The sequence below is a fragment of the Anser brachyrhynchus genome, assembly GCF_964034855.1.
Source record: "Anser brachyrhynchus genome assembly, chromosome: 2".
Lineage (NCBI taxonomy): Eukaryota > Metazoa > Chordata > Aves > Anseriformes > Anatidae > Anser > Anser brachyrhynchus.
The window spans coordinates 127,332,960-127,356,740 of record NC_137695.1 but is presented as its reverse complement, the minus strand read 5'-3'; positions in this window follow the sequence as shown (position 1 = coordinate 127,356,740).

The window sequence follows — 23,781 nt, the reverse complement described above, 5'->3', positions numbered from 1 at the left end:
TTTTAACCAATATATTATGATTCTGATTCTGAGTTCCTAAATAAGGAAGCCCCAATATGATTTTTTAGTGAAATCCCAAATTGCCCTGACAAGAATATAAATATAAATCACTCTGTACAGCATACTTCAGTATCCTAATTACAGAAAATGATAGGTGAGTCTTTTCCTAAAAACACCCATGACCTTTTCCCCATCAAATTTTGATCAAAGCATCTTAAGATTCCATGAAGTCTGTATGCAGAGATTTTAAACAGAGCTCTAGGTACAGCTCTTCGGGTTGGGCTTGAAAAGCAGCAGGGCAGATGAGAAGGCTGATTCAGAATGGAATCAGCCTGAGACAGTGTTTTTCAGGGTTCTCTCTCCTCATTTCCTGATCATTTTAGAACTTAACGTATGTGATGTGCCTCCTAGACTTAGTAGACTGTCCGACTATTTGTGTGCCTTATTCATGCAGCTTTCAGTGAGAAATTTCAATCTGACACAAACTATTTTGACTTAAGTTCAAAACCATCTGGAGCACCTTCACCCATTAGTGAGAAATGAGACATGAAGGAACATCTAGCATTAAATTAAGGGCTGTAGTGTGAGAAATGTTGACCTACACTATAGTTTTAACCACAGCATCACTTTATGATACAATACACTAGTGGAAACTCCAGGAAATTATATGTACTGGAATTCAGGGTCTGTAAATGCTCTGTGGGTTGTTTCTCAAATGACCATCACCAGCTTTCAGTGGTCCCTTTGCAGAGTACTTCTGCTCTGAGTGGAGGCAGAACCAGGAAGAATCATAAACTTCATTACTTATTTCACTGGCATGCAATAATGGCCTAGAAAACAATAGAAGTATTTATTTAAATGATTCTATACTCTCTAACTGAAATTATATACATCAGGGAATATATCAAAAAGTGTTCTCAGAATCAGGCTGGCATCAGATTCACTGATGATATGTACAAAATATCTAGTTGGAGGTGTCCTTGTCCATGGCAGGGCAGGGTGGAACCACAGGATCTTTAAGGGCCCTTTCAACCCAAACCATTCTATGACTCTGTAATTCAATGAACATTAGTCCTCTGTTGCCAGGTATGTTTTGTTAAGTATTTTTAAACCCTTACAGTTGTTTGCAGTTTCAGTCAAATAAACTCTAGATTCATGCTCTGGTGGGCTAAAGGATGGGAATCAGTCCACTCATAATTTCCAAATCAACCTTTGTGGTTGTGTTTTGTTTTGTTTTTAAAGAAAACCAATACACCCCTGAATGAAAAAAAAAAAAAAAAAAAAAAAGGAAATCATTATTCGTTTTGAATGTGCCCTTTAGTAGCCCATAACATGTTGATGTGATCAATTCCCATGAAGAAAATATAAAACCCCTTAAAATGTAACTGAGGCACCCAAGCAATGCTGACTTAGGCTACTTGTTAATTATTCCATTTGCTAACGTGGAGTTGGAGGGTGCTCTAATTTAATGGGGTAAAGCCAAAGGTTACATTAGGCTGGTGTGAGTAGACATGGAGCTCTGAGATAGAGTTGCTGGGAGCAGACAGCACTGAAAGGAGCACCTGGCCTGGACTCCCAGCAGTGCATTAGTTAGAAACAAGAGAGAGAAACAATTGCAGCACTAATGAGCCCCAGGTGAAAAGACTATAGAGCTCAACATGAGTCTTTTTCTTTTCTTTCTTTTTCTTTCTCTTTCTTTCTTTCTTTCTTTCTTTCTTTCTTTCTTTCTTTCTTTCTTTCTTTCTTTCTTTCTTTCTTTCTTTTTCTTTCTTTCTTTCTTTCTTTCTTTCTTTCTTTCTTTCTTTCTTTCTTTCTTTCTTTCTTTCTTTCTTTCTTTCTTTCTTTCTTTCTCTTTCTCTCTTTATCTCTTTCTTTCTCTCTTTCTTTCTCTCTTTTCTTTCTTTCTTTCTTTTTCTTTCTCTCTCTCTTTTTTTTTATATGAATGTTTTGATTGATGAGCCAAATTGTTTGAAATTCCTAATTCTGCATTATAATAAAACAGCTATTGTCTTCCTTTTCTTTAAAACACAGGTTTTTCAATACGAAGAGCACATATAACATAATGATCAAGGAAAAAAATATCCAGACACATTGGGAGCCACTTGGTGAGATAAAGCTCTATCCTATCGCGTGTTTGCTGAGTGTTTATGAGTCAGAGTAGTGCAATGGGATTCCCTTTAAGCTAAAAATGGCTTATTAAACATTTACAATACAAATTTTCATGTAATTGCTTCTTCTGAGAGTTTGGACTGTTCCTTTCCTTTCAGCAAAGTCTTTTTTAAATGTGTCATTAAAAAGTGCTTTTGACAGCCATAAATATATATAAACAATTACATATGTATTGATGTGGATAGATTTACTCTGAAAAATGTGTTAGTCTAATACACAACTATACAGTAAGATGCTAGCTATAAGCATTGGTTGTTGTCCTTTGGCATTGTTGTATTATTTCTACAAAGTCACGGAAGGATGGCAGGGACCTCTGGAGATCGTCTGGTCCAACTCCCTGCTCAAGCAGGGACACCTAGAACTGCTTGCCCAGGACAATTTTATCGGTGGTTCACTTCACATACTAATATTATAGTATTGTTAGCAATAAAGAAAAACAGAGCAATAATAACTACAGCAGAAGAAATTATAAGAATGGATCTTCGTTCATAAAAAAAAAAAAATCATTATTTGTGTCCCCTCCTTTTTCAGTATCTAACCACTGAGAGGATCCATATTTGCTTAAATATTGGGCAGTTTTCAGTTTTAATCTCCATAGGGCAGAAACATGAAAGGAGTCAAAGCAGATCATTTCCATGATGATGGAGGCATCCAGGTACATCTCTGGGACTGATGTCAGAGTCTGGCTGTGTGTTTTGTTTTCCAGTTTTCCCAAAGTAAGAAATCGAACAAAGGTTAAAAATGAGCACTCAATTTCTGCTTTTGCAAGGGCCTGGCTCTGAGTCATTGAAATGTTTTCGTGATATCACTGTCCACTTTTGCTTGCTTATGGCTGTCTTTGACAGGCAGTGAAAGGACACGCCAAAGGACTTAACACAAACTTTGCTCTCAGACAAACTGTACATATTAATTTTAATTCATGCAATAGCTTCACTGGGTGTAATTAAGCACAAAAAGGGAGCTCATTTTGACATCGCACAATTAGCAGTGTGGCCATAAAGTGAAGGCTGTTCAGTGCGGGTTGTAGTTAGTATGTTATCATGGCTTGGTTGCTCGGTGCCATTGGCATGGGGAGATTTACAGGGGCTGCCCCAAAGCTGGCAGCTGTCAACTTCGGTTCTTGGCCAATGTCTTTTCAGAGAAGTTGTGAGTGGCAGTGAAATAACAGTAGCAGAATTCACACCTGGAGACTGACAACACAGTGTCTGCTAGCATGTTCCAGTGAAGAAATAATCAGTGAAGCCCATTGCTGCTGGTGCAAATGAAGGAATGGAAACTAAAACATTTAAAATCAGAAATGAAAGCTGCTTGGGTTTGTGCAGACAGAAATTAAATATTAGCGAATGCCCACTGTGAAAACTCTCCCACATGAGATTCTGCTCTTTTAACTGAGCACCAGACCTAATCAATGCGAATAAGCTCAGGGAAATTCACTTTGTATTCAGCGAGGATAATCCATCACAATTCTTATAATACACTGTATTCATTATGAGTGGTATGAACACAGACTAGGCAATTTTTAGCTAAAAATGTTAGGAAATGCACCTGCTGATAAGCCCATCAATTTTAATCTGCTAGGGAGCTTAAATAGGCAAAATCAGAGCTATGACCTATCTCTAAAACCCACAACAACTTTCTGGGCTTCCCCACAGGAGAAGAGTGACCATATCAAGCTTTAGTGGCTTATCTTGACTCTGCTCTGCCTAAACCAAAACCTCAGCTGCTAAACAGCTGTAAAAGCTCAAACTCATTTTTTTTTTCTTGACATTGAATTTGAAGGGTGAATCCAAAGGCCTAACAGATCCATTCCATTGCCAAGATTTCTTTGCCAGTTGATATAAGTACATGTTGGGTCTTCAGAAATTTCTCATTACCATGATGTGAGTCAGCCAAAGTATAATCTGTTCGGCAGCAGAACTGTCACACACTTGCTCCATTTCTGCAACAGATGGATGGGTTAACAGTTAATTCTCATCTTGGTTCCTAGACTGGAAATCTCACATAAGAATTGACTTTTAAAAGGTTTTGTTTTAAGAGGTACTTCATTCCAGTGAGTTTCTAGTTAGCTTTCAGCCAGAACAGAATTGCTCAAATTCACATCATGTTCTTCTCCTCCCTATCCATGCAAGATACAAACTTGATTTCCCTTACAAAGAGTAAGCTATAAGCCTACATTTTGTTGGCTTTTTATTTTCATCTGACCACTTCAGACACAATTTGCTTTTCCCAAGGAGTCTTTACCTACATCCAGGCTTGTTCCCAACTTTTATTGTTTAAATCTTCAGCTTTGACTACATTTCAGCTGATGATTTTGTCTCTTTCAAAACAGTTTTGGATGAAACTTCCAAAAATGAGTCATCTGAGTGAGATTTGCCCTTGCTAATTTACTGGCTGCTGTACAGAGCTGGTTGACGAAATCTTACTGATTCATATGTTAATTAGAGGCAAAGACCGAAGTTTAAAAAAATCTGGAAACAGAAACTTTATTCCACACTAAAAAGTCTTCACACTTATAACCAAAATCTAAGTTGAGATAAATCAGCTCTTCTTACACCACCAAGTAAAAATTCATACTGATAAATACATGCTGTTATAAATGCAGTGCTTACTTTTAGTTCAAAATGATACTCCAGGGAACCAGCAGCAAACTACATGCATGTTGCTAAGGCACTGAATGCAGAACTTAAAAATGGGATAGGACACAATATAAAACTAATATAATTTAATATAAAAATGATCCTATTAGAAGCATGATGAGATCTCAGCACCCCTGGAAATGAGGATATGTATTTATGTAGAGCAATGATATGGTCCTGGCGGCTATGTTATAAAACTTAATTAGATTACCTATTGCAAGAGGAAAATAGTTGATATTGAAAATTTTCCACTGAAGGATGACAAAAAGTCTAGCAACAGGGTATATGAGTTCTGTCCAGTGTTACAACAGAGACATGTTTGGAGTTTTTAAATGTTTAACTTTTGTTTAACAATGCATGTTGAGCATTTTAAAATTGTTCGAGCATTTATGGTTTTACAAATTTAAATTAAAACTTTAATTAAAACTTTAAATTAAGTTTTAAATAAAGTTTTAAATAAAAACTTTAATTAAAATTATTTCACTTTATTTTATTTTATTTTATTTATTTATTTATTTTGATATTTGTATTTTGCACTACTGTTGATAGGACATTTAACTTGAAATTCATAAAAGTGCTCAAAGCTATAAAAGTTAAGGCCCAGATCATGTAATTGGTTATGCAAATGTTGATATATGGTAAAGGTTGTATCTGTAGTAAATGTATTTCTTTCAGTGGAATAAAATTATTAACATAGTTGTTTTCAGTTTCAGCAATGATAAATCTTATTTTAACTTACAATAAATTGATGGAATCATAATTCATATATACATATGCATATGTGTGTGCATATACATATATGCATACCTATCTGCACATAAGTGTGTAGATAGATATATGTATCCCCAGGCCAAATTTTTTAAATATGGGAAAACAAGTGAGCAGAGATTAAGGGTATCAGAGTGATGTAGCTTTTTTCTCAGTGCATCTTTCTGGAGCTAATATACTGTATTTGTCCCAGGAATAATGAACACTGATGATGTGTATTGCTAACACTACCCTCTTCTACATCAAGCTCCTCAGCATTGCACTGTGGAGACATGTAACTAAAGGACATCAATTTCCTTAAAACTCCTGAAGGAAAAGTAGGCCTAGACAAAACATCTGAGATTTTGTAACTGTGGAATTTCTATACAGGGGAAGAGAGCTTTGGCTGTATGTACAGCATAAGTTCATTTATGTCTGAAAGTGTTTTCCTCATGAAAACAATTAATTAGGCCTCACTTTTTTTTTTTTTAATGCCTACAAGAATGTTTCAAATATAAGAATTCTTTGATTAAAAATCTTTCATTTCAAATCTAAAATTTAACTGATGTTTGAGAAAACAGTTGGATAAAACTTGCACAAGTATAAATTAAGACCATAAAATCAGAAAGGAAGTAGAAAATTATCATATATATTTTAACACATCATTTCTCAAATAAAAAAAAAAATTTAAAAAATTTACACTTGTTTTAACCAAGCAGTTAAAAACATTGTAATACAGCCTCATTCATACAAGAAAAGCAATTACAGTTACTTCATAGACAGATATTTAACAGTCCCTGTCTTGGTGGTATGTGAACAGAAAACTCTCGATATATGTAGTTGCACACAAGCATCATTATTTCTCTCCCTAATGAGAGTTCAACTAATCAGAAGCAAGCTGAATATCTGATTTCAAGCTGCTGTAAATACAGGGGTCAGGGAGAGGGACATCATCTTCCCCAGACACCTCCCTTTCTTCTTAACCTTCCTTCAGGCTGCTGGGAGGTTTACAGGAGTTCTGCTTCTCCTCACACGCCATGCAAGGAGTCAGATGCTTTCAGTGTAAATCCTATTATTACTCAGACTCAATCTTGCTGTGGCCACAACAGTTAAACCCAGAAAGATAAGATGGTAAATAATTGAGAGTACAACAGCTGCAGCTTCTGCCAGGCTGCTCAGATTTCTGGTAACTAAGTCCTGGGGAAGACATTTTTCAGTCACTTAAAGATAACTGCTCCAAATGTGATCCTCCCTCTTCATCCACTTGGAAGTCAATTTTTAGCCCTTATTAAAAAAAGCTCTTTAAAACTAGTGCCTAGTGTTCCTGTATATATTGATGCTATAGGCCAGCTGTAGGGGGTGGGAAAGATGGACCTGTCTATGGGAAAAGAGCACCTGAGGACTGGGAATTAGCTTACGGGTATCTTTTCCAGGTGAAAGCTTATGCAGGCTCCCAGCCCAGAGAAAGAAACCATCAGTGTGTGGAGAAGAAGAATGCTTTCCTTGCAAAACTGATAAGTATAATTTATATCTAAATTAGATTGTATTTATTTACTTATTTATTTAGGTGAGGAATTGGATTGTGCTGAGTCTTGTTTATCTAGCTGAAACTGACCTTATTTTAAGGGACCTTTGACTGAAGTTGCAGTCATCCACCTTTGCTGGAAGAAAGTGAGAGTAATTGGCATAGGATGCAGAAGGGAGGAGGCTTGTAATTTTCAAGCTTTAGCCTTGATTTAGTAGTGCAGGAAGAACTTTGCACATTCAGATTTGGCCCTCATGAACTAAAAGTCACAATAAATTTCTCCTACATTACTTCTAACTCTCATTCCTTTAGTACCAGTAAGAGAATTAATAGTTCCGAACTCCAAAGTGGATATTTGACTACTGTAAACACACTTGTTAAAGGACATGATGTTAGTCATGCTGTGTTGCACTCCAGTGATTTCACAGTAAATATCCCTGCAGGCGAGTCTGAGAAACATTTGCTCATCATGCAAGACAGGAATTTGAGCCCTCTACCACCAACACATCTTTTACTTCACTTAAGTTATCTTGTGGTAAGAAAAAATATTTGGGAAGAGGAAGTATTCTACAAGTTGACTCAAAATGTAAGAGATTTCTCTATTTGAAAGATTTTTTTTTTTACAGCCACTGTACTCTAGAAACTTGTTCCACTCAAATTATTCCTATCTCAATACATAATAGTAACACAAATCCTGGAAGAGAGAACATTTAGAAATACAGACCAAAAAAAATATTAAACATATAAACCCTGATCTCCAGTTATTTCAGTTAAACAGATTGACAAAAGGAGTTGTAAAACAACACTGTGATAAAGAAGATAATCTTACATTGTCGACAAATGAAAGTAAAATCCGTGGAATTTTCTGCATGAAGAAACAAAACAAAACAAACAAACAAAAATGTGATATATGCTGTTATAGTTAGAAGCAGTTTAGACTTCACTTAGATGTATGCATTAGAAATATGCATTAATCTGGTGAATATATACTGAGCCTCCTTATACCTTATATCTCAGGAAGAAAATCAAGACTATTAACCTATTTATACTCCTTTAAACTGTTAGTCATCATTCAAAGTAGTAATTGAATTTTGGCTTTATTGGTTTTTATTATTATTTTTTGGGAAAAAAAATAAATTAGTTAATAAATTGATCTTGGTTTAGCTTGAGAAATTAAACAGAAATTCTATCTGGTTATAAATTGTTAGATGTTCTAAAGCAAATATATTTTTATCACTACATTTGGAAGTCCAAAGAATTTCCAGTTAAAACTGGAAAGAATCAAAGATCAGTTTGGAATGTAGCAGCTTAATCTTAAGAGTATTTATATGGATTGGATATTAAATATTATTTACAGGTAGACAGTTGTATCTGCAATGTAGTGAAAAAATTTTGATAGCTGAGTGATACGGTGAATCAACAAACAAATTCAAATGGTCTTGTTCTGTACTGGTTTCTGATATGAGCATACAAAGTGCTAAGCCCCTTGAGTCCAAAAAAAAATGTAATGGGGCTTCACCAGAGCTGTACCATCCATGATGTGGCTCCTGCTAGAATGTCTTTTAAAACAAATGCATAAAGTTAAAAGTCAAATGCCTAATTAATAATAATAATAATAATAATAATAATAATGTAAAAATTTTCAGCCATGTAAGGGGTGGTCATTCTTAAAGTTAAGTGCCAAAGCAAAACTCAATTTCTTGGCCTTTGCTTTTCAAACCCATGCAAACTACCTATTCAGCAGCTCTCCTAGGTCTTTAGGATGTAAGTAGGCTACCTCTATAGGACAGCTGGGCAGTCCCAAATCTTAGCTGTATTTTTTTAAGACTTGCACTTTAAGGTTTTTGATAAATACAGTAGGAATATAAAGCATAAAAAGCAACAGATTACCTTAATAGTCAGCCACAGACTGCAGAATCTTCTGGAGGACACCAAGGCAGTGTTAGAGGTCAGCCTACCTTGGCAGCAAATCAATGCATTTTTGCAAAATGACTGAAGACATCTGAAACTTTGTTCAGCATTTCTTTTCCTTCCCCCACTCTGAAATGACATCACTTAATTCTTAGTACCTAACAGACAGTGTTGGTTTACTTATTCAAGTGATTTAAAAAGATTAGTGAAAAAAGTGTCCTAGTACTTGGAATGACCACAAAAAAGTACAATGGATGGAATATGCAAGAATTCATAATGTAGTGCCAGTGCTGTGACCTGTGAATATCTATTTTATTTTATTTTATTTTATTTTATTTTATTTTATTTTATTTTATTTTATTTTATTTTATTTTATTTTATTTTATTTTATTTTATTTTATTTTATTTTATTTTATTTTATTTTTATTTTATTTTATTTATTTTATTTTACTATTTTATTTTAGAGATAACCTGCTATGTTCACCAAGCTTTTGTCTGACTGGTGGTCTGCCTGAGTGCAACCAGTGTCAGCTGTAAGACTCCACCAGCAGTGTTCAAGCACCAACTGCTAGCACAGAATTTCTGTATCTGATGCTGTTTTTTTTAACTTTAATATTCACATAGTCTTGTTTTGCTGGTACCAGCCTTTCTGTGGCATAGAAGTTTACAATGCAATGCAGGCAGAAAAATAACTAGGAACAAAACTTCTCAACTTACCTTAATATAATTTTTTTCATTCATAAAATAAACACTACTTCTGAACCTGTCACTCACCAAAACCAAGTGCCCCAGGGGTGCATGAAACTCTCGTCCATGTAAAGGAGAAGACAAGGAAAACATCTGCAGCAGTCCTACGAAATGTTCAGACTGAAAGACTGGCCTCCAGGTGTGCAATATGCTACCTTCTGGGATATTGGTTTCCTGATAGTGCACCATGGTTCCTACATAGCTCATGGATCACCTCCCTTGGGAGGGGTATGGTGCTTTCTCATTCCAGTGCATGAGTTTCGTACGTAGCTCATATGAAACCAGACCCACCTGAGCCTAGACATCCTTCCAGATTCTTGATTCCAGAGGTAAGTATCTGAGTGCCCTACTGTCTTCCAGTTATAGGGTCTCTGTAGCCAAAGGAATTGCAACATGACCCAATACAGAAAGAATAGATTCAAGCATGTGATCTATATAGGCCTGGAGCTGCAAGAGCAGAATATGTTTTTATCTACAGTAAATCACAGTGCACTTGGCAGGTCTTTAGGTCTTAGAGGTCTTTTCCAACCTAAATGATTCTGTGATTCTATGATTCTATGATTAAATCTCTGTACTGCAAGTGTTGTGAGGAAGGAAGTAAAATACCTCCACAGAAATGCCTAAACAGAAATCAAAGGCAATGTTTCCCAATTCCCTGTCCTGGCACCCATGACCCATGCAGTATTAGATGCATGACAGGCAAGGTGATAGTATACGTTTATATGTTGGTTTTTGTTTTGTTTTGTTTTTACAGAAAACAGACTCACTTGTGGAAGCTAGCAATCAAGCAAAGGGAATGGAGGGAACATAAAAATAAAGCATGGATAGCCTAAGTTTAGTCAAATTTTCAGGAATTTTTTTAAAGGCCCAAGCAATTGTTTGCTGGTTGGTTTCAAGAAAGGTGGATGATGATTTAATTAGACAAATGTTCATAGAATCATAAAATGGTTTTAGTTGGAAGGAACCTTAAATATCCCCTATTTCCAGCCCCCCTGCCACGGGCAGGGATGCCTCCCACTAGACCAGGTTGCTCAAAGCCCCTCCAACCTGGTCTTGAACACTGCCAGGTATGGGGCATCTTCCAGGATGGGCCAGTGATGAGGGAATTGAGTGCACCTGCAGTAAGACTGCAGATGACTCCAAGTTGTGGGGAAGTGTCTATTTCCCAAAGGGTAGGAAGGCCCTGCAGAGGGACCTGGAAAGGTTGGATCGATGGGCAGAGGCCAATGGGATGAAGTTCAACATGGGTAAGTGCCAGGTTCTGCACTTTAGCCACAACAACCCCATTCAACTCTACAGGCTTCAGGCAGAGTGGCTGGAAAGCTGTGCAGAGGAAAAGGATCTGGAGGTGTTGATTGATGCTTGCCCGAACATGAGTTGGCCAAGAAGGCCAACGGCACCCTGGCTTATATCAGGAATAGTGTAGACAGCACGACCAGGGAGGTAATCGTTCCCCTGTAGTCTGCTCTGGTGAGGCCACACCCCAAGTACTGTGTTCAGTTTGGGGCCCTTCACTACAAGAAGGACACTGAGACTCTGGAACATGTCGAGAAGGGCTACAAAGCTGGTGAAGGGCCTGGAACACAAGTCCTGTGAGCAGCAGCTGAGGGAACTGGGGTTGTTTACTCTGGAGAAGAGGAGGCTCAGGGGAGACCTTATTGCTCTCTACAAACTTCCTGAAAGGAAGTTGTGGGGAGCTGGGGTTCAGCCTCTTCTTGCAGAAAACTAGTGATAGGACTAGAGGGAATGGCCTCAAGTTGGGCCAGGGGAGGTTCAGGTTGGAAATTAGGAGACATTTCTTCTCAGAAGGAGTATTCAGGCATTGGAATGGGTTGCCAAGGGAAGTGGGGGAGTCCCTGCCCCAGGGGTGTTCAAGAAAAGGCTGGACCTGGTGCTTAGGGACATGGTTTAGTGGGTGATACTGGTGGTGGAGGGATGGTTGGACCAGATGATCTTGGAGGTCTTTTCCAACCTTAATTATTCTATGATTCTATGATCCACAACTTCTGTGGGCAACCTGTTCCAGTGCCACACTACCCTCATCATAAAGAATTTCCTCCTTATATCTAGCCTAAATCCCCCCTCTTTTTTTTAAAGCCATTCCCCCTTGTCCTATCACTACACTCCCTGACAAGAGTCCCTCCCCAGCTTTCCTGTAGATCCCCTTTGAATAGAAGCGGTTCTAGTCCAGAAAGTCCGGACTGGGAGGAGTTTCAAAGCCTGACTCTGTTCAAAGTCTGGGCAAATGAGCAAATGCTGCATACACATCATCTACAATAGATGCCTAGTTCAGGCGTATCTGCATTTGTAGATTACTTGAATAGCATTCTTAAGCACTGATAAAGTGTCAGACTATAAAACACACAGACTGTTTTAATACGCAAAATGTGTGTGCATTTGATGCTGCAAATTGAGGAGCAAGGAATGAATAAATTCTCTCCTGCCAGAAGCAGAAGGCAATGTATATGGTGTCATAAAAGGAAGTATGATGACTGGGTAACAGCCTTATAAATCAGATTTAGATGAAATGGAAACTGAGTCATGTTATTTATTCAGCTTAAATGACATATTCAGTCCTATGCAAGTCTGAGAAGAAGACATCTTCTTTGTCCTTACAATATAACCAGGTGGGCCAATAGAAAAATAAAGGCAAATCTATCAGAGAAAAAGTAATCCTAGAGAGTTTAAAAACCCTTTGAATTCCTTCTTTACTTTCCCAGCCTGGGGGTCTGGGACTTTGGGTTTAGAAACAATTTTCTGATGAGGAACTTGAAGGAAAATAGTTGATAGAATCCCTTTTTTGACTAGTGCTATCATGAAAGAAAAGAGAGCAGAAAATCTTGTATCATGTTTGGGCAGTAGCCCAGGACTATGTGGAGGAGGTCTCTCATCCCAGAATACATTTCAGGCACAGCCCCTAAATCTCAGTAAATAGTATCTGGGTTCTTATTTTTCGCAATTGTAAAACAAGCTTAATTTTAAGTCATGACAAAAGCTCGTTCATCATCTGCCAAAAAGCACTTAGATATTGCATGGCAATAAGAGAGTATGTGCAGAATTATTGGGATGGTTGATTTTATTAGTGTGCATTTTTGGCATTCTGTGCAAGCATGAACCTTCAGCAGGATCTGGAGCAAGATTTTTTCGTCAATCTAATTGAGAAAATGGCTGTGGTTCATTTCCAGGGGCCTGAGGACCACACTTGTTATTGTAAAGGATACTATAATTCTCCAGACTCTTTTCAGTTCACCTCCTCCATTCACCTTCTCTTCACACCTACTGTATCAGTGCTTTTCTTGGAAACTGCCCTTGAGAGAGAAGATGATGGTGAGATAATGCTCTTCCTTATATATATGGAGGAGCATTTCTGATTCTGTTCTTCATCCACAGGGAGCCTCCCTGGATTAATTAGACAGAATGATGTTGTTTGAATTGGTACTGGATACCTTTATTTCCACAAAGTTCATTACAGTGTCAGTCTTTAATTCAATGCTTTCTTACACTGGGAGCTGTTTCAGATCTCCCTGTGTAGTGCACAGGGGCACAAAATTATGTGGTCACAACTGCCCCTTACTGTCTCAAGATCTGTGAATCTCAACTAGCTTTTCTAAAACCCATCAGCTGTTTTGAGATAGTTTTGTTAGTCTTTTAGCAATTACTTAGCTCTCTGAAATGCCCAGCACTTTTTGTTCACTCTCTGAACAAATCCAGATATATTGGTTTTTCAGAAGGAAAATCTTATGTGACAGCATAAGCCAAACACCTTTAATTTAGGGTGGAATTTCAGTTTTATACTCCCTTTTTGTGATAGCTTGGCCTTCTCTTTATTCAGAGTCTGTGAAAAAATATACACAAACCTTTCAAAAAATTATCACCTACTAATATCTCAAATCAAAATTTTTACTATAGTATGTTCTGGGAGTTATGCCAGCTAACATAGCCTTTCCTTAATACATCATTTTACTACTCTGCCATTTAACATCTATTCTAAAGGTTCCATTTAAGACTGAAATATTTGTTGGCAATGATAAGTTTATTGTACGTATGTATTTCCATTACTCTTAGCTACTACTAGCAGAGGTTTGATTCAATCAACTAAGCTGAGCCTGACTAATCTGAAAGTCATCATTGAGGCAGTCCAAGTCTCCTTGCTTTATTTGGCTTCCTCTCTGGTCTTAGGGAAAAGGAGGAAGACATTTTTGGTAATTTTTGGCAATCTTGTCCTCCACAAGCTATTTTTTCTTACCTACTTGAGTAACCTTATCCATATACAAGGGAGTCCTACAAACTGACTAGAATTAATTTTTCAAAGCAGCAGTCAGATATGAGGTCTAAGCAGTGACCTTTTTCTCTTTCATGTGAAAGTGTGGTCCGATCCAAGGGGGGTCATTTTGAATGATGGGCAGTGGATGCCCTCTTTAGGAGTCCATCCTTACTACAGCTGAGATGGACTGTAAGGGCATAATCCATCCCCCCCAGTGGAGGACTCTGCAGGGGAAAAGGACTTCATCCAAGCTAGTCACCTAAACTCCCATTATAATCAATGTTGAGAGACTGGCGCTTGCCAGGAAAGAATAACTTCAGTCTAAGGTAGATGGTTAAAACAAGTAAGATGTCAGTGACTGTTGTGCCCAAGAAAAGCTTGCTTCTCTGCACCGTATAACAAAAGAAAGGTACAGCACAAGTCTGCACTGCAAACTCAACTTGGCATTAGAAAGATCCCATGTAGAAACAGGGCTAGTGAAAGACATTTGACTTCTTCCTTTGGTTCTCAACATATTTTTTTTCCTGAAAGTCTCTTTTGCCTACTCCTCATCTTGACAATGGTTAGACAATATAGCATGTGTGTGCACGGATGTTTGACAGTATTTTCCATTTTTGTAAACTGTGGTTGAGCAGAATTCCAGGGAAAAGGGTTAGATTTGTGATCTGGTTCAAATAAGGAACTCAGAAGTCAATAAATATATTTGGTCTTCCTTATGATTTATATTATGGTTAATCTATAATCCAGTACTTGCATCACCAAGAATAAAGCCTGACTAGTTCAAACAGGAGAGAAATCAAGACCCTAGAATTTAGAGAAGTGTAGTTTGGGCAAGTAAGTAAACTCAGTATTGACTCAAACATATTTAGAGCAATATCTTGCTCACCTCTAACTTTCTTCATGGCTGGACTGCTATCTGAAAGACTGGATTTCAGATGTTCTTAGATTAAAACACTTAATTTCAGAAGGGCACAGTGTTATCACCCAGTTTGACTCTTTTCTGACATCCACCTTCTCTCATTTCTTTAATTTCATGGACTGTAGCTTTAATAGATGTATAAACAATATTATCTTTTAGAAAAAAATGCTTCCCATACTCTTTGACTTGTCATCAGCTCTTTTAATAAATAGTTTATTTTTTCTGCCAAATAATTTCATCAAATGTGTCAATGGAATCTTACTCAAAACACAACTGTTTTTCACAATTCCCTTTCTTAAGTCTCAGTTTATCCTACCTGATAGACCACGTTCAATGTTTAGTCATTTTTAATAATTTTTTTCAATAATTTCATTATTATTATTATTATTCAATTTATTTAATTTTAGGTATTTGTTAAAAACACTTTCATCCCTTAAAATGACCTCTTCCAGATTTAACTGGACTTCCCCACAGAATTTGAGGCTTAAGTACTCCAAAGAGCATTTTGGAAAATGAGGATTGTTAAAGAGGAAATATGAAAGCCTGAGGGAACTTGTTGCAAATGGTTTTGCTCCTGTAGTCTTCCAAGCACAGTGTACTTTTGTCAGAAGTCTCTGCATCCCAACTGCATTTTGCAGTCACAGCATACATTATACAGCACTGCACTTTGAACAGGAAGGTAAAATCTCCTTCTTATAACGTTTATTTCTTTCATTGTTTGACTGAAATGAAAGCAAGTTCCTGCTTTAAAGTGTATAATTCACTCTTGAAAAGATTACTCAGGATGAAATTTGTTATACAACATGATGCTCAAGGAACAGACATGCTTTGCTTTATATGGCATGCAGGTCTGCAGAAAAGCAAGCTAGGTATTCTCATATTCATAATTTCAGTTTATCTCTAAAAAAAACCAAAAAAATAAAAATCAGCAACATGGTGCATGAATGAAGAGAAAATCTTTGTTTACATGCTGATTAATTTCCAGGAATATAAGTTTAAAAAAAATAAAATATAAGTTACATGCAAACTTGTTCCCATTAGATCTGATATAAAGAACTGAATTTTTGTGTGTGTGTATACATATATATTTATACATGTAGCCTCAATGTTGCTCCTTTAAGAATTGACAGAGGTAGTGACTGTGCAATAATTATTTTACTGTTTACAGAGATTTGAAAAAGACTATTAACACAACAAGAGTTTACGTGCTGTTGGATCCTTCCCCTCTTACACTTTAATGACTGGTTCAATATTAAATTGAGAAAATATAGTTATTTTTAGGTCATGCATGATACAGGAATATTTAAGAAGAAGCCAGTCATATGAGGTGTTTGTATATCAACCCATCTTGATTTTAGAGATGGTTGATCATGTTCACTGCTTTGTGGAAGGAGCTCCTCTTACATGGTTTCAGTCACCTTTTTAACAAAACTCTCAAGCATTTACTTATTGCTTTGCTAAATCTGAACCCTGGCCTATCCCATTTTATTCCCAGGGTTGCAATTATCTGAGTCATACATTAAATTCGACTTATTTTGCATGCAAAACCCAACTTTTGTTGGTACTTTCATACACATTACTTCTCTGAAACAGGGAAAAAAAAATCCAGGGGATTTTTTTCTGGAGATACTTTTTCTAATAGCTGTGTGGGTTGATGTGAATATGCAAGTCAGCGACATCATCCACCTTGTTCCCCTGTGATTTCTTTCTGTTATTTGATACCTCTAGTTCTTGCTGAAGGAATCTTTCCTCTGGATTCCTCTCTCACAGACACTTCTCCTGTTTGTCTGTCATTTCCTGCTTGGTAACATCTTCTTAGTTGGGTCTTGGCCAGCTTACCCGGTATGATCTTCTACTTTCTCTTTCATCCTCATCCCAGACTGACTCTGACTCTGTGACTGGAAATCCACTGACAGCTATTAAATATACATCAATGCAAATCAAATCCCATGAGGAGAGACCAGCTAATTATGTGCTGACTCCCTTGCTGGTACCAAGACTCAGTTTCTCTCATCAATCACCCCCAGGACTGTACTGAATATCAGAGCCTGTTGTGTGTTAGTGACTCTCCTCCATGCCCTCTTTGTGCATTATATAGTCTATTTCTTTAACCTCTTAGCAATTTGCTGAAATCATCCTTTTGAACATCAGAAGATTCATGGATCCACTATTATCTCAAGCCAAGATGCACAAGTTCAACTTGATTTACCTTCACCCTTCCTTGGCCTCTTTTAAATCTACTGATGTACTCTCCATTCTCTGTAAATTCTCATTTCACTGTTAAATCGCCCTGGCCATTTGGAGGCTTTTCCTTTCCTTCAGTTACTTACTGTGAGCTTTCTTGTGCACTTCAGTGCATTTGGTTAGCACATTGTTTGCCTCATTTCCACTGTTTTTGGCTAACACACAGTTTCATTCTGATTCTTTTCCTGTTTCTTGCAGTCAGTAATTAAATGTTTCTCTTGTATAACAAGTGGTCATACTCACCTACAGACACAGATGTAAACCACACAGTTTACAATGAAATTAGGCACAGTCACAGGCAGCTGCTGATGGCAGCTTTTGGTAAATCTCCCCAAAGACTACAACATTATAAAGCCAGAGTCTAAGGAGAGGAGCAGGCTACTAGGAGCACTGCGCCTTACTGTTCCTTGCCCAGGCAGCCACTGTGTGTCCAGGAAGATATGCAGCCATGGGTGATTCAACAAGACTGTCCCAGGGCTGGTGACACCAGGACCTGCACGTCCAGAGCCAGAGCAGCATGCTTCTGCATGCAGGCACTCTGCCATGGAGCTGCTGCAGGAGCACTGTAGACTCCTGCAGTCCCACCTGAGGTCAGGGTCTTCCAAGCTTTCCACCAAGGTGTAATGTGTGGGACCCTGCATCCAGTTTCTCTCAGTCCAAATTTTTCTCTGTTACCCTCATTGGGTAGAAATAAAATGAGCAGTTTCAGTAACGGAAAGGCCTGGAGTGAATACTGGGTACTGAAATACCATGTTCACTGATTTAAGAACAAAATAGACTCAGATATTTTAGTTCCTTGGGAAACTGTGAGGTTTTTGATTTCCATTATAAAAAAGAAATTATTATTTAAATCTTGTACACAACGAAAAACTTCCCTTTTTAGTGACTTTAACTGTCATTCTGGGTCAGAAGCAATATTATGAAATTGTTTGACATTTATGGATGGCTGATGAATTCTGCTTCATTTTATTACAGTATTTAATACATAAATTGTGGTAATGTTAATACCAATATATATTAATTGGCAAGTCCTCGGCCAGGCCAGGTACAAGAATTGGGTCATTAAACCTTGGAAGAAGATAATAAAAGGAAACAAAACTATGGAAGAAAACACCATTCCTGCCAATTTTTCTCTTATTAGTCTACTGATGGCCCATTTGTATAAATGCGGTTGCTAACATTAAACTTGCTCCTATCAAAGCCAACCTTAAAGAAGGTAAAATATTAGCAGGAAGTGGTCTAAGGGTCACAGAGCAATGGGTGAGCACTTTTGTGGCAGGGGACTTCAGTCTAATTGCTCTAAAGTTTATCAGTTCAGACAAGAAAACAAGCCATAAGCAGTGCCATTCATCAGTCTGTACACTGATCCTACACCATCCTGGAAGATTTCTATTTCACCTATTTAACGTTATGGAAAAATGAGGGAATTTAAGACAAGAAAATGATTTTCATAATTCGTTATTTTTGCTTACATACGGAAACAAACAAACAAACAAAAAGCCTGAATGTCTCTGCAGCTGCCAAGGTTGGATCACACTGTATTAGCAGGACATATTCAAATAGAAGAATGAGTATATTGAAGTCTACACAAAGCAGAATATAATAACCACACAAACTGTATTTAGTAAAAAGCCTCACCTTTCTTTCAACATCATACCTTCTTATTTTCTGCTTTAAAATGAAAATAAGAAGCGTTTATTTATGAAAATTTTTGACAGCTAGTTTTAATACCTGCATACATTTTCTGGGATTACAACTTCTTATTTCCCAGTGACTGAATTCCACCAATGTATTGTGTGTCTGAGCTACACATTTAGTAAAACTATTTCTTAGGTCTTTGATAACTAAAATAAACAAAAAGTACAGAGAAAAAAAATGGTTTAATAAGATGAATTAAAAAAAAAAAAGAAAATAATAATACATCTGATTATTCAAAAGCAGAACTAAGAAGAAAATGAAATAGCCTATGATTTCTCACCATTTCTTCCTGTCACCTCATTTCCTTTTAAAATCTAGGAATACAGCATGTCTCTTCTCTCTTCCCCTGAAGCTGGTGCAAAATCAGGTATCTCTTCATTTTCCCTGTGAAAATACTCAAGAAGTAAGGGGAGGTATAAAGTACAAAAATGAGATGAATGAGACAACTCAAAACTTGTACATTATTTTTCTCATTAAAAAAAAAAAAAAACAGCAGATTGCATACATCTGAAATACATATTCAACTTTTTTTTTTTTTTAAATGCACTTCTAAAGCTCTCCATAAGGTTCTTGGGACCTGATTTTGCAGTCCTTTTGGAACTGAAAACCTAGAGGCTTTTTCATTGATAAAAGCCTGCAAATGTGAACCTTATATGGCATTGTGTGTTGTTTGAATATTCCCTGCTGGGATTTCTTCTTTTTTCACATGTAGACATTACAAAAAATAGAAAAAGAGAATATCTTCAGTTTTGGCATCACTGGAAAGAGTTTTATTATGTTTGCATGGTTTGCAAAAACCTTCCAAAAGCCACAGGGAAGTCCACTAAAGAAAATAATTCATTTTAGATAAATAGCGGGAGCCTGATACAAAGTCTATGGAAGTCCACATTTACTGAATTCAATTACGGAAAGCTTCAGAACCAAGTGGAAATGAGTTAATCTCTATTTTTCCTGGTCCATTTCTCATGCCCAGGCAGAGGTTCCCATTGTCCTATAGGTTACGTCTGGAAACTTCACACCCCACTGTTGTTTTTTTTGGAAAGTTTGTGATTTGTTACAGGGTTATTAAACAGCTTTGTGTCCTTAGCAAAGTATCCTGAACAAATTCCTTGAAAAATGACAGAGGCATGTTACGGAGTTGTGGCTCTTCAAAAGAAAGTCACTTGTAAACAAAGTAAATGATATATGTAAAATATGGGTCATATATGTAATCAAAATTCTAATTTCCATTTACATGTCTTGTAGCAATGTACAAGATAAATACTATGAATGCAACCTGGGCTTTTTTTTTTTTGTAACCAAAGCTAAAAAAGCTAAGACCAAAGTATCTACCATAGTTCCTACAGTTCCTACATATATCAGTTGTGACGTAGAAATATTTTTCATTATAACATGAACACCTGAGCTGGTTCTTTAAATGGAAAATAAAAATTAAAAGATAATAAAAGCAGACAGCCTCACATTCAGGCAGTCATAGTATTCTTTTTCAAGCAGTTTACCCACTTTCACTTAGGAAGTCAATGGCCTTTTGGGGATTGAAACTAAGATCTTCCTAATATCCAACAAATAATCAACCTAAAAAGAAAAATCTGTCTATGGAAATTCTTATAGAGTTCAGAGAGTTACAAATAAAATACAGACTTCGTATGAATGACAGTATTAAGCTTATATACCATAGCAAAGACAAACTTGGAATACATGCTTCTGTCAGTAATTATTGAAGCATCAAGTATTCCCTAAAATAAATCCACTACACTGTTACAGAGACTAAATCACATTTTGAAGTATTTTTAATTAGATTTTGTACTTAACCTCTTCTGTGACCAGTTCTTTGTAAATCCCTTTTATTTCCTGCTACCATGCTGTGATATTGCTTTCTTATGAATGAGAGACTAAGTAAACCAGCTGTGCTGAATATGTGAGTGATTAGGGAACAGTTTATTATAAATTACAGTTTTTTTAAAGGAAAGTGGTCTGTACCTGTTTCTAGTATTTGAAGAAAGTATTTGAAAAAATAAACTTCCTTCTACCAGTTTCTACAACTTCACTAGCTTTCAGCCTTTAAAAAAAAAAAAAAAGGGGGCTGATGCTAGGATGGAGTATTTTCAAAAATGTCCCTGTGCATAACCTTCATGCCTGGATTACTGCTTTATTTTAAAAGCACTATTTTTTTAAGTTTCAGTATTATGTCTCAATTTTGTTCTGTACCTGTTTAGTCAAGGAACTCCTAGGTCTTTCTGCAGAAATACATGCACTAACATAGATGCAGACCACTATGTTATAAAGAGGTCTGCTTAGCCTCTTGCTCAGTGCCCTGCTGCAACTTTCTTGTTAAATCTAGATGAGTATAATTTCCTATTTTCTTTGCTTCTCTCTCATTTTCACTCAAAGCAAACACAATATTCACCCCCACAATCCACACATTCCCTGAGCTGTTCCAGTTTAAACAATCAGGGAAGCACGATCCTCTGCACATCCAGGTGCAATGTAGTCAATAAAATACATTAACGTGTATTTTAACATGTATTTATAACATCGGCAGTAAAATTTTCAGTGATGCTAATTACTAAACTACACATCTTCTAGACAAACCTCTAAATTCCTAGAAGTATGGCATAACAATATATATATATAATATATAATATATATAAAAATAAGGCATTTATTTCTTATTTACTCAAGTATTAGAAGAACTACTTTAATTTAGCCATTCACATTGGATGGCAGCAGAAAATTCTCATTTTGAATTCAATTAGCTCAGTATGAAGTTTAAAAGATGGGCTGTTCAGGAAAAAAAAAAATTCTTAGTCCATGCTGTCCTCAACAGTTTTATAAATGAAAAGAGAATATAAAAATGGAAGATGTTTCACAGCAAACACTCCACCAGCAACTCCCTCTTCAAGACTCTGAATTTCATGAGACTATATCAACAGGATATAATCTTTCAAGTGAAGTAGCTTAGGGATTTCTGAATTAAAATCCACGTTCCACCTAGATGCTTTAGAGAAGTCAACGCTACCAAGAGCTGCCAGAGTCTAATACAATCACAACACCAAAACAGGCTAAAATATTCAAAATTCTTGTGTGTGTGTAGAGAGAGTGCTATTTTTAGAGTGCCTGACAGCAACCCAAAGCTGGAGAGGAAATTTGTATGGATATTTGCGGTGGTGAGAACTGCGGCCACTTTGGAGAAGAAGCTTGTTGAGGTAATCTGGAGGCATGCTATGGTGACAGCTCATCCATGGGCTTTCTGCAGTACTCTGACCAGTACCAGTGGTGACTCCAGTCATTCTGGAGTAATGCTGACAAACCTTTCTCACCTGCTAACATTACCTCTGCATTGTTTAGATTTCAGTTTTCATTGAATTTGGCCAACTCTTGCCTACTTTCACCCAGGACAGGGTCTTTTTTTTTCTACTACTGTTGTTCCAATCAGTCATGCATTGTGGAGATACAAAGGCAGATGATGTCACCAAAATAAATCCACTACAAACCCAATCTTATCTAACTCTCTGGCAGGTTCATGACAGAACTAGTTAAGGCACAGAACAAAAAAACTCATTACAAGTGTAGGTATCTTGCACTATCTGAAATTATTTTTGTTCTGTTCAACATATGAAAAAGCACCAACAACATTACCTTCTGTCATCACTAGGACTGGAAAAGAAGATAATAATCTGCACATACTTTTGAAAATATGCTCATAGATACAGATTTATTACAACTGAAATTAATGTAAACCCACAATTATTGACCAAGTATCATCACTCAACCCACAGCTATTATTTTTAATTAGGTCACAGTGTAGCTGAATGGCTCAGTTCCACCCAACTTTGTTGGAAAGTGTACTTAAGCTATGTTTATTCTAGTAAATTAAACACTGTAGTAAATTAATAGTTTCAGGAAATCTTCCTGAGGACTTGAATGCAATAGCTGATATTGTTAAAGCATTAGAAAGTTTTTCTGGGAATGGCTCTCGTCTGGACTAAAGAGCGTTACCCCAGACAAATCCCTGGCATCACTTGAGGGAAGGCATAGGTTGTGGACACTCCCAGGTAGGCGGCTGGATAAGACTGGCCTTTCTTGAAAGGTAAAAGAGATTAACAGTATGGAAACAGGCTGTTCTGTGCTAGCTGGGCCTCAAACCCAGAGACTGATTCTGGGCAGGATTAATTTACTACAAAAAACAAGGTCTGAGATTTTTTTTGGTCTGGCAGACATGTGAGTTACTCATATGATGATGGTCTAATGGTGGTCTGGACCTCCAGCAGGTCTGTGCCAAGTGAGCCCAGATCTCTCATGTTTGCTCCATCTGTGACATCCGAAGTGCATAATGTAGGCATGTATATATTGCCAGAGAAAGTTCAAGCTCTTACTGGCCTTCTCATTTTATTCTGAGGAGTTGACTCCAACTTCTGACTGTCCAGGAACCTCTTTTTCCCTTCACAAATTCATACCTGAAAGGCCTGGTGAGTTTTTTCCATGCCTTACTTATTCAAAGGACACTTTCAACTGCTGTCTAACGTTCCAAGGGGACTGGCTGCTTTGCAGCACGGGTGCTGCCCTCTACCTGCAGAAGGACATTCCCCAGAAGCCTTTTCATCCTGCAGTCTCTCAGCTGTTCCTGGTTTAGCTCCTGTAGGTCCCATTTCAAGTCAGTCTTTTCCCAGCTTCTGTTGCCTGGACTCCCTGTGGCTTCAGCAGCTGTTTGCTTTTCTTGATCTCCCTGGTTTGGGTAGAGGTTTGTCCTTCTCACCAGCTGCCCTCAGTCTCTCCCACCCCCCAGATATCCAAGCCTCAGCCACACTGCTTTATCTCTTTCTGATTCTTCCTGTAAGTGCTGCTCAAGCCTTGCTGCCTTCCCTCTACAACCACCTAGGGCATCACTGTCTCGGGCTTGCAGCTCACTCACCACCCTTTG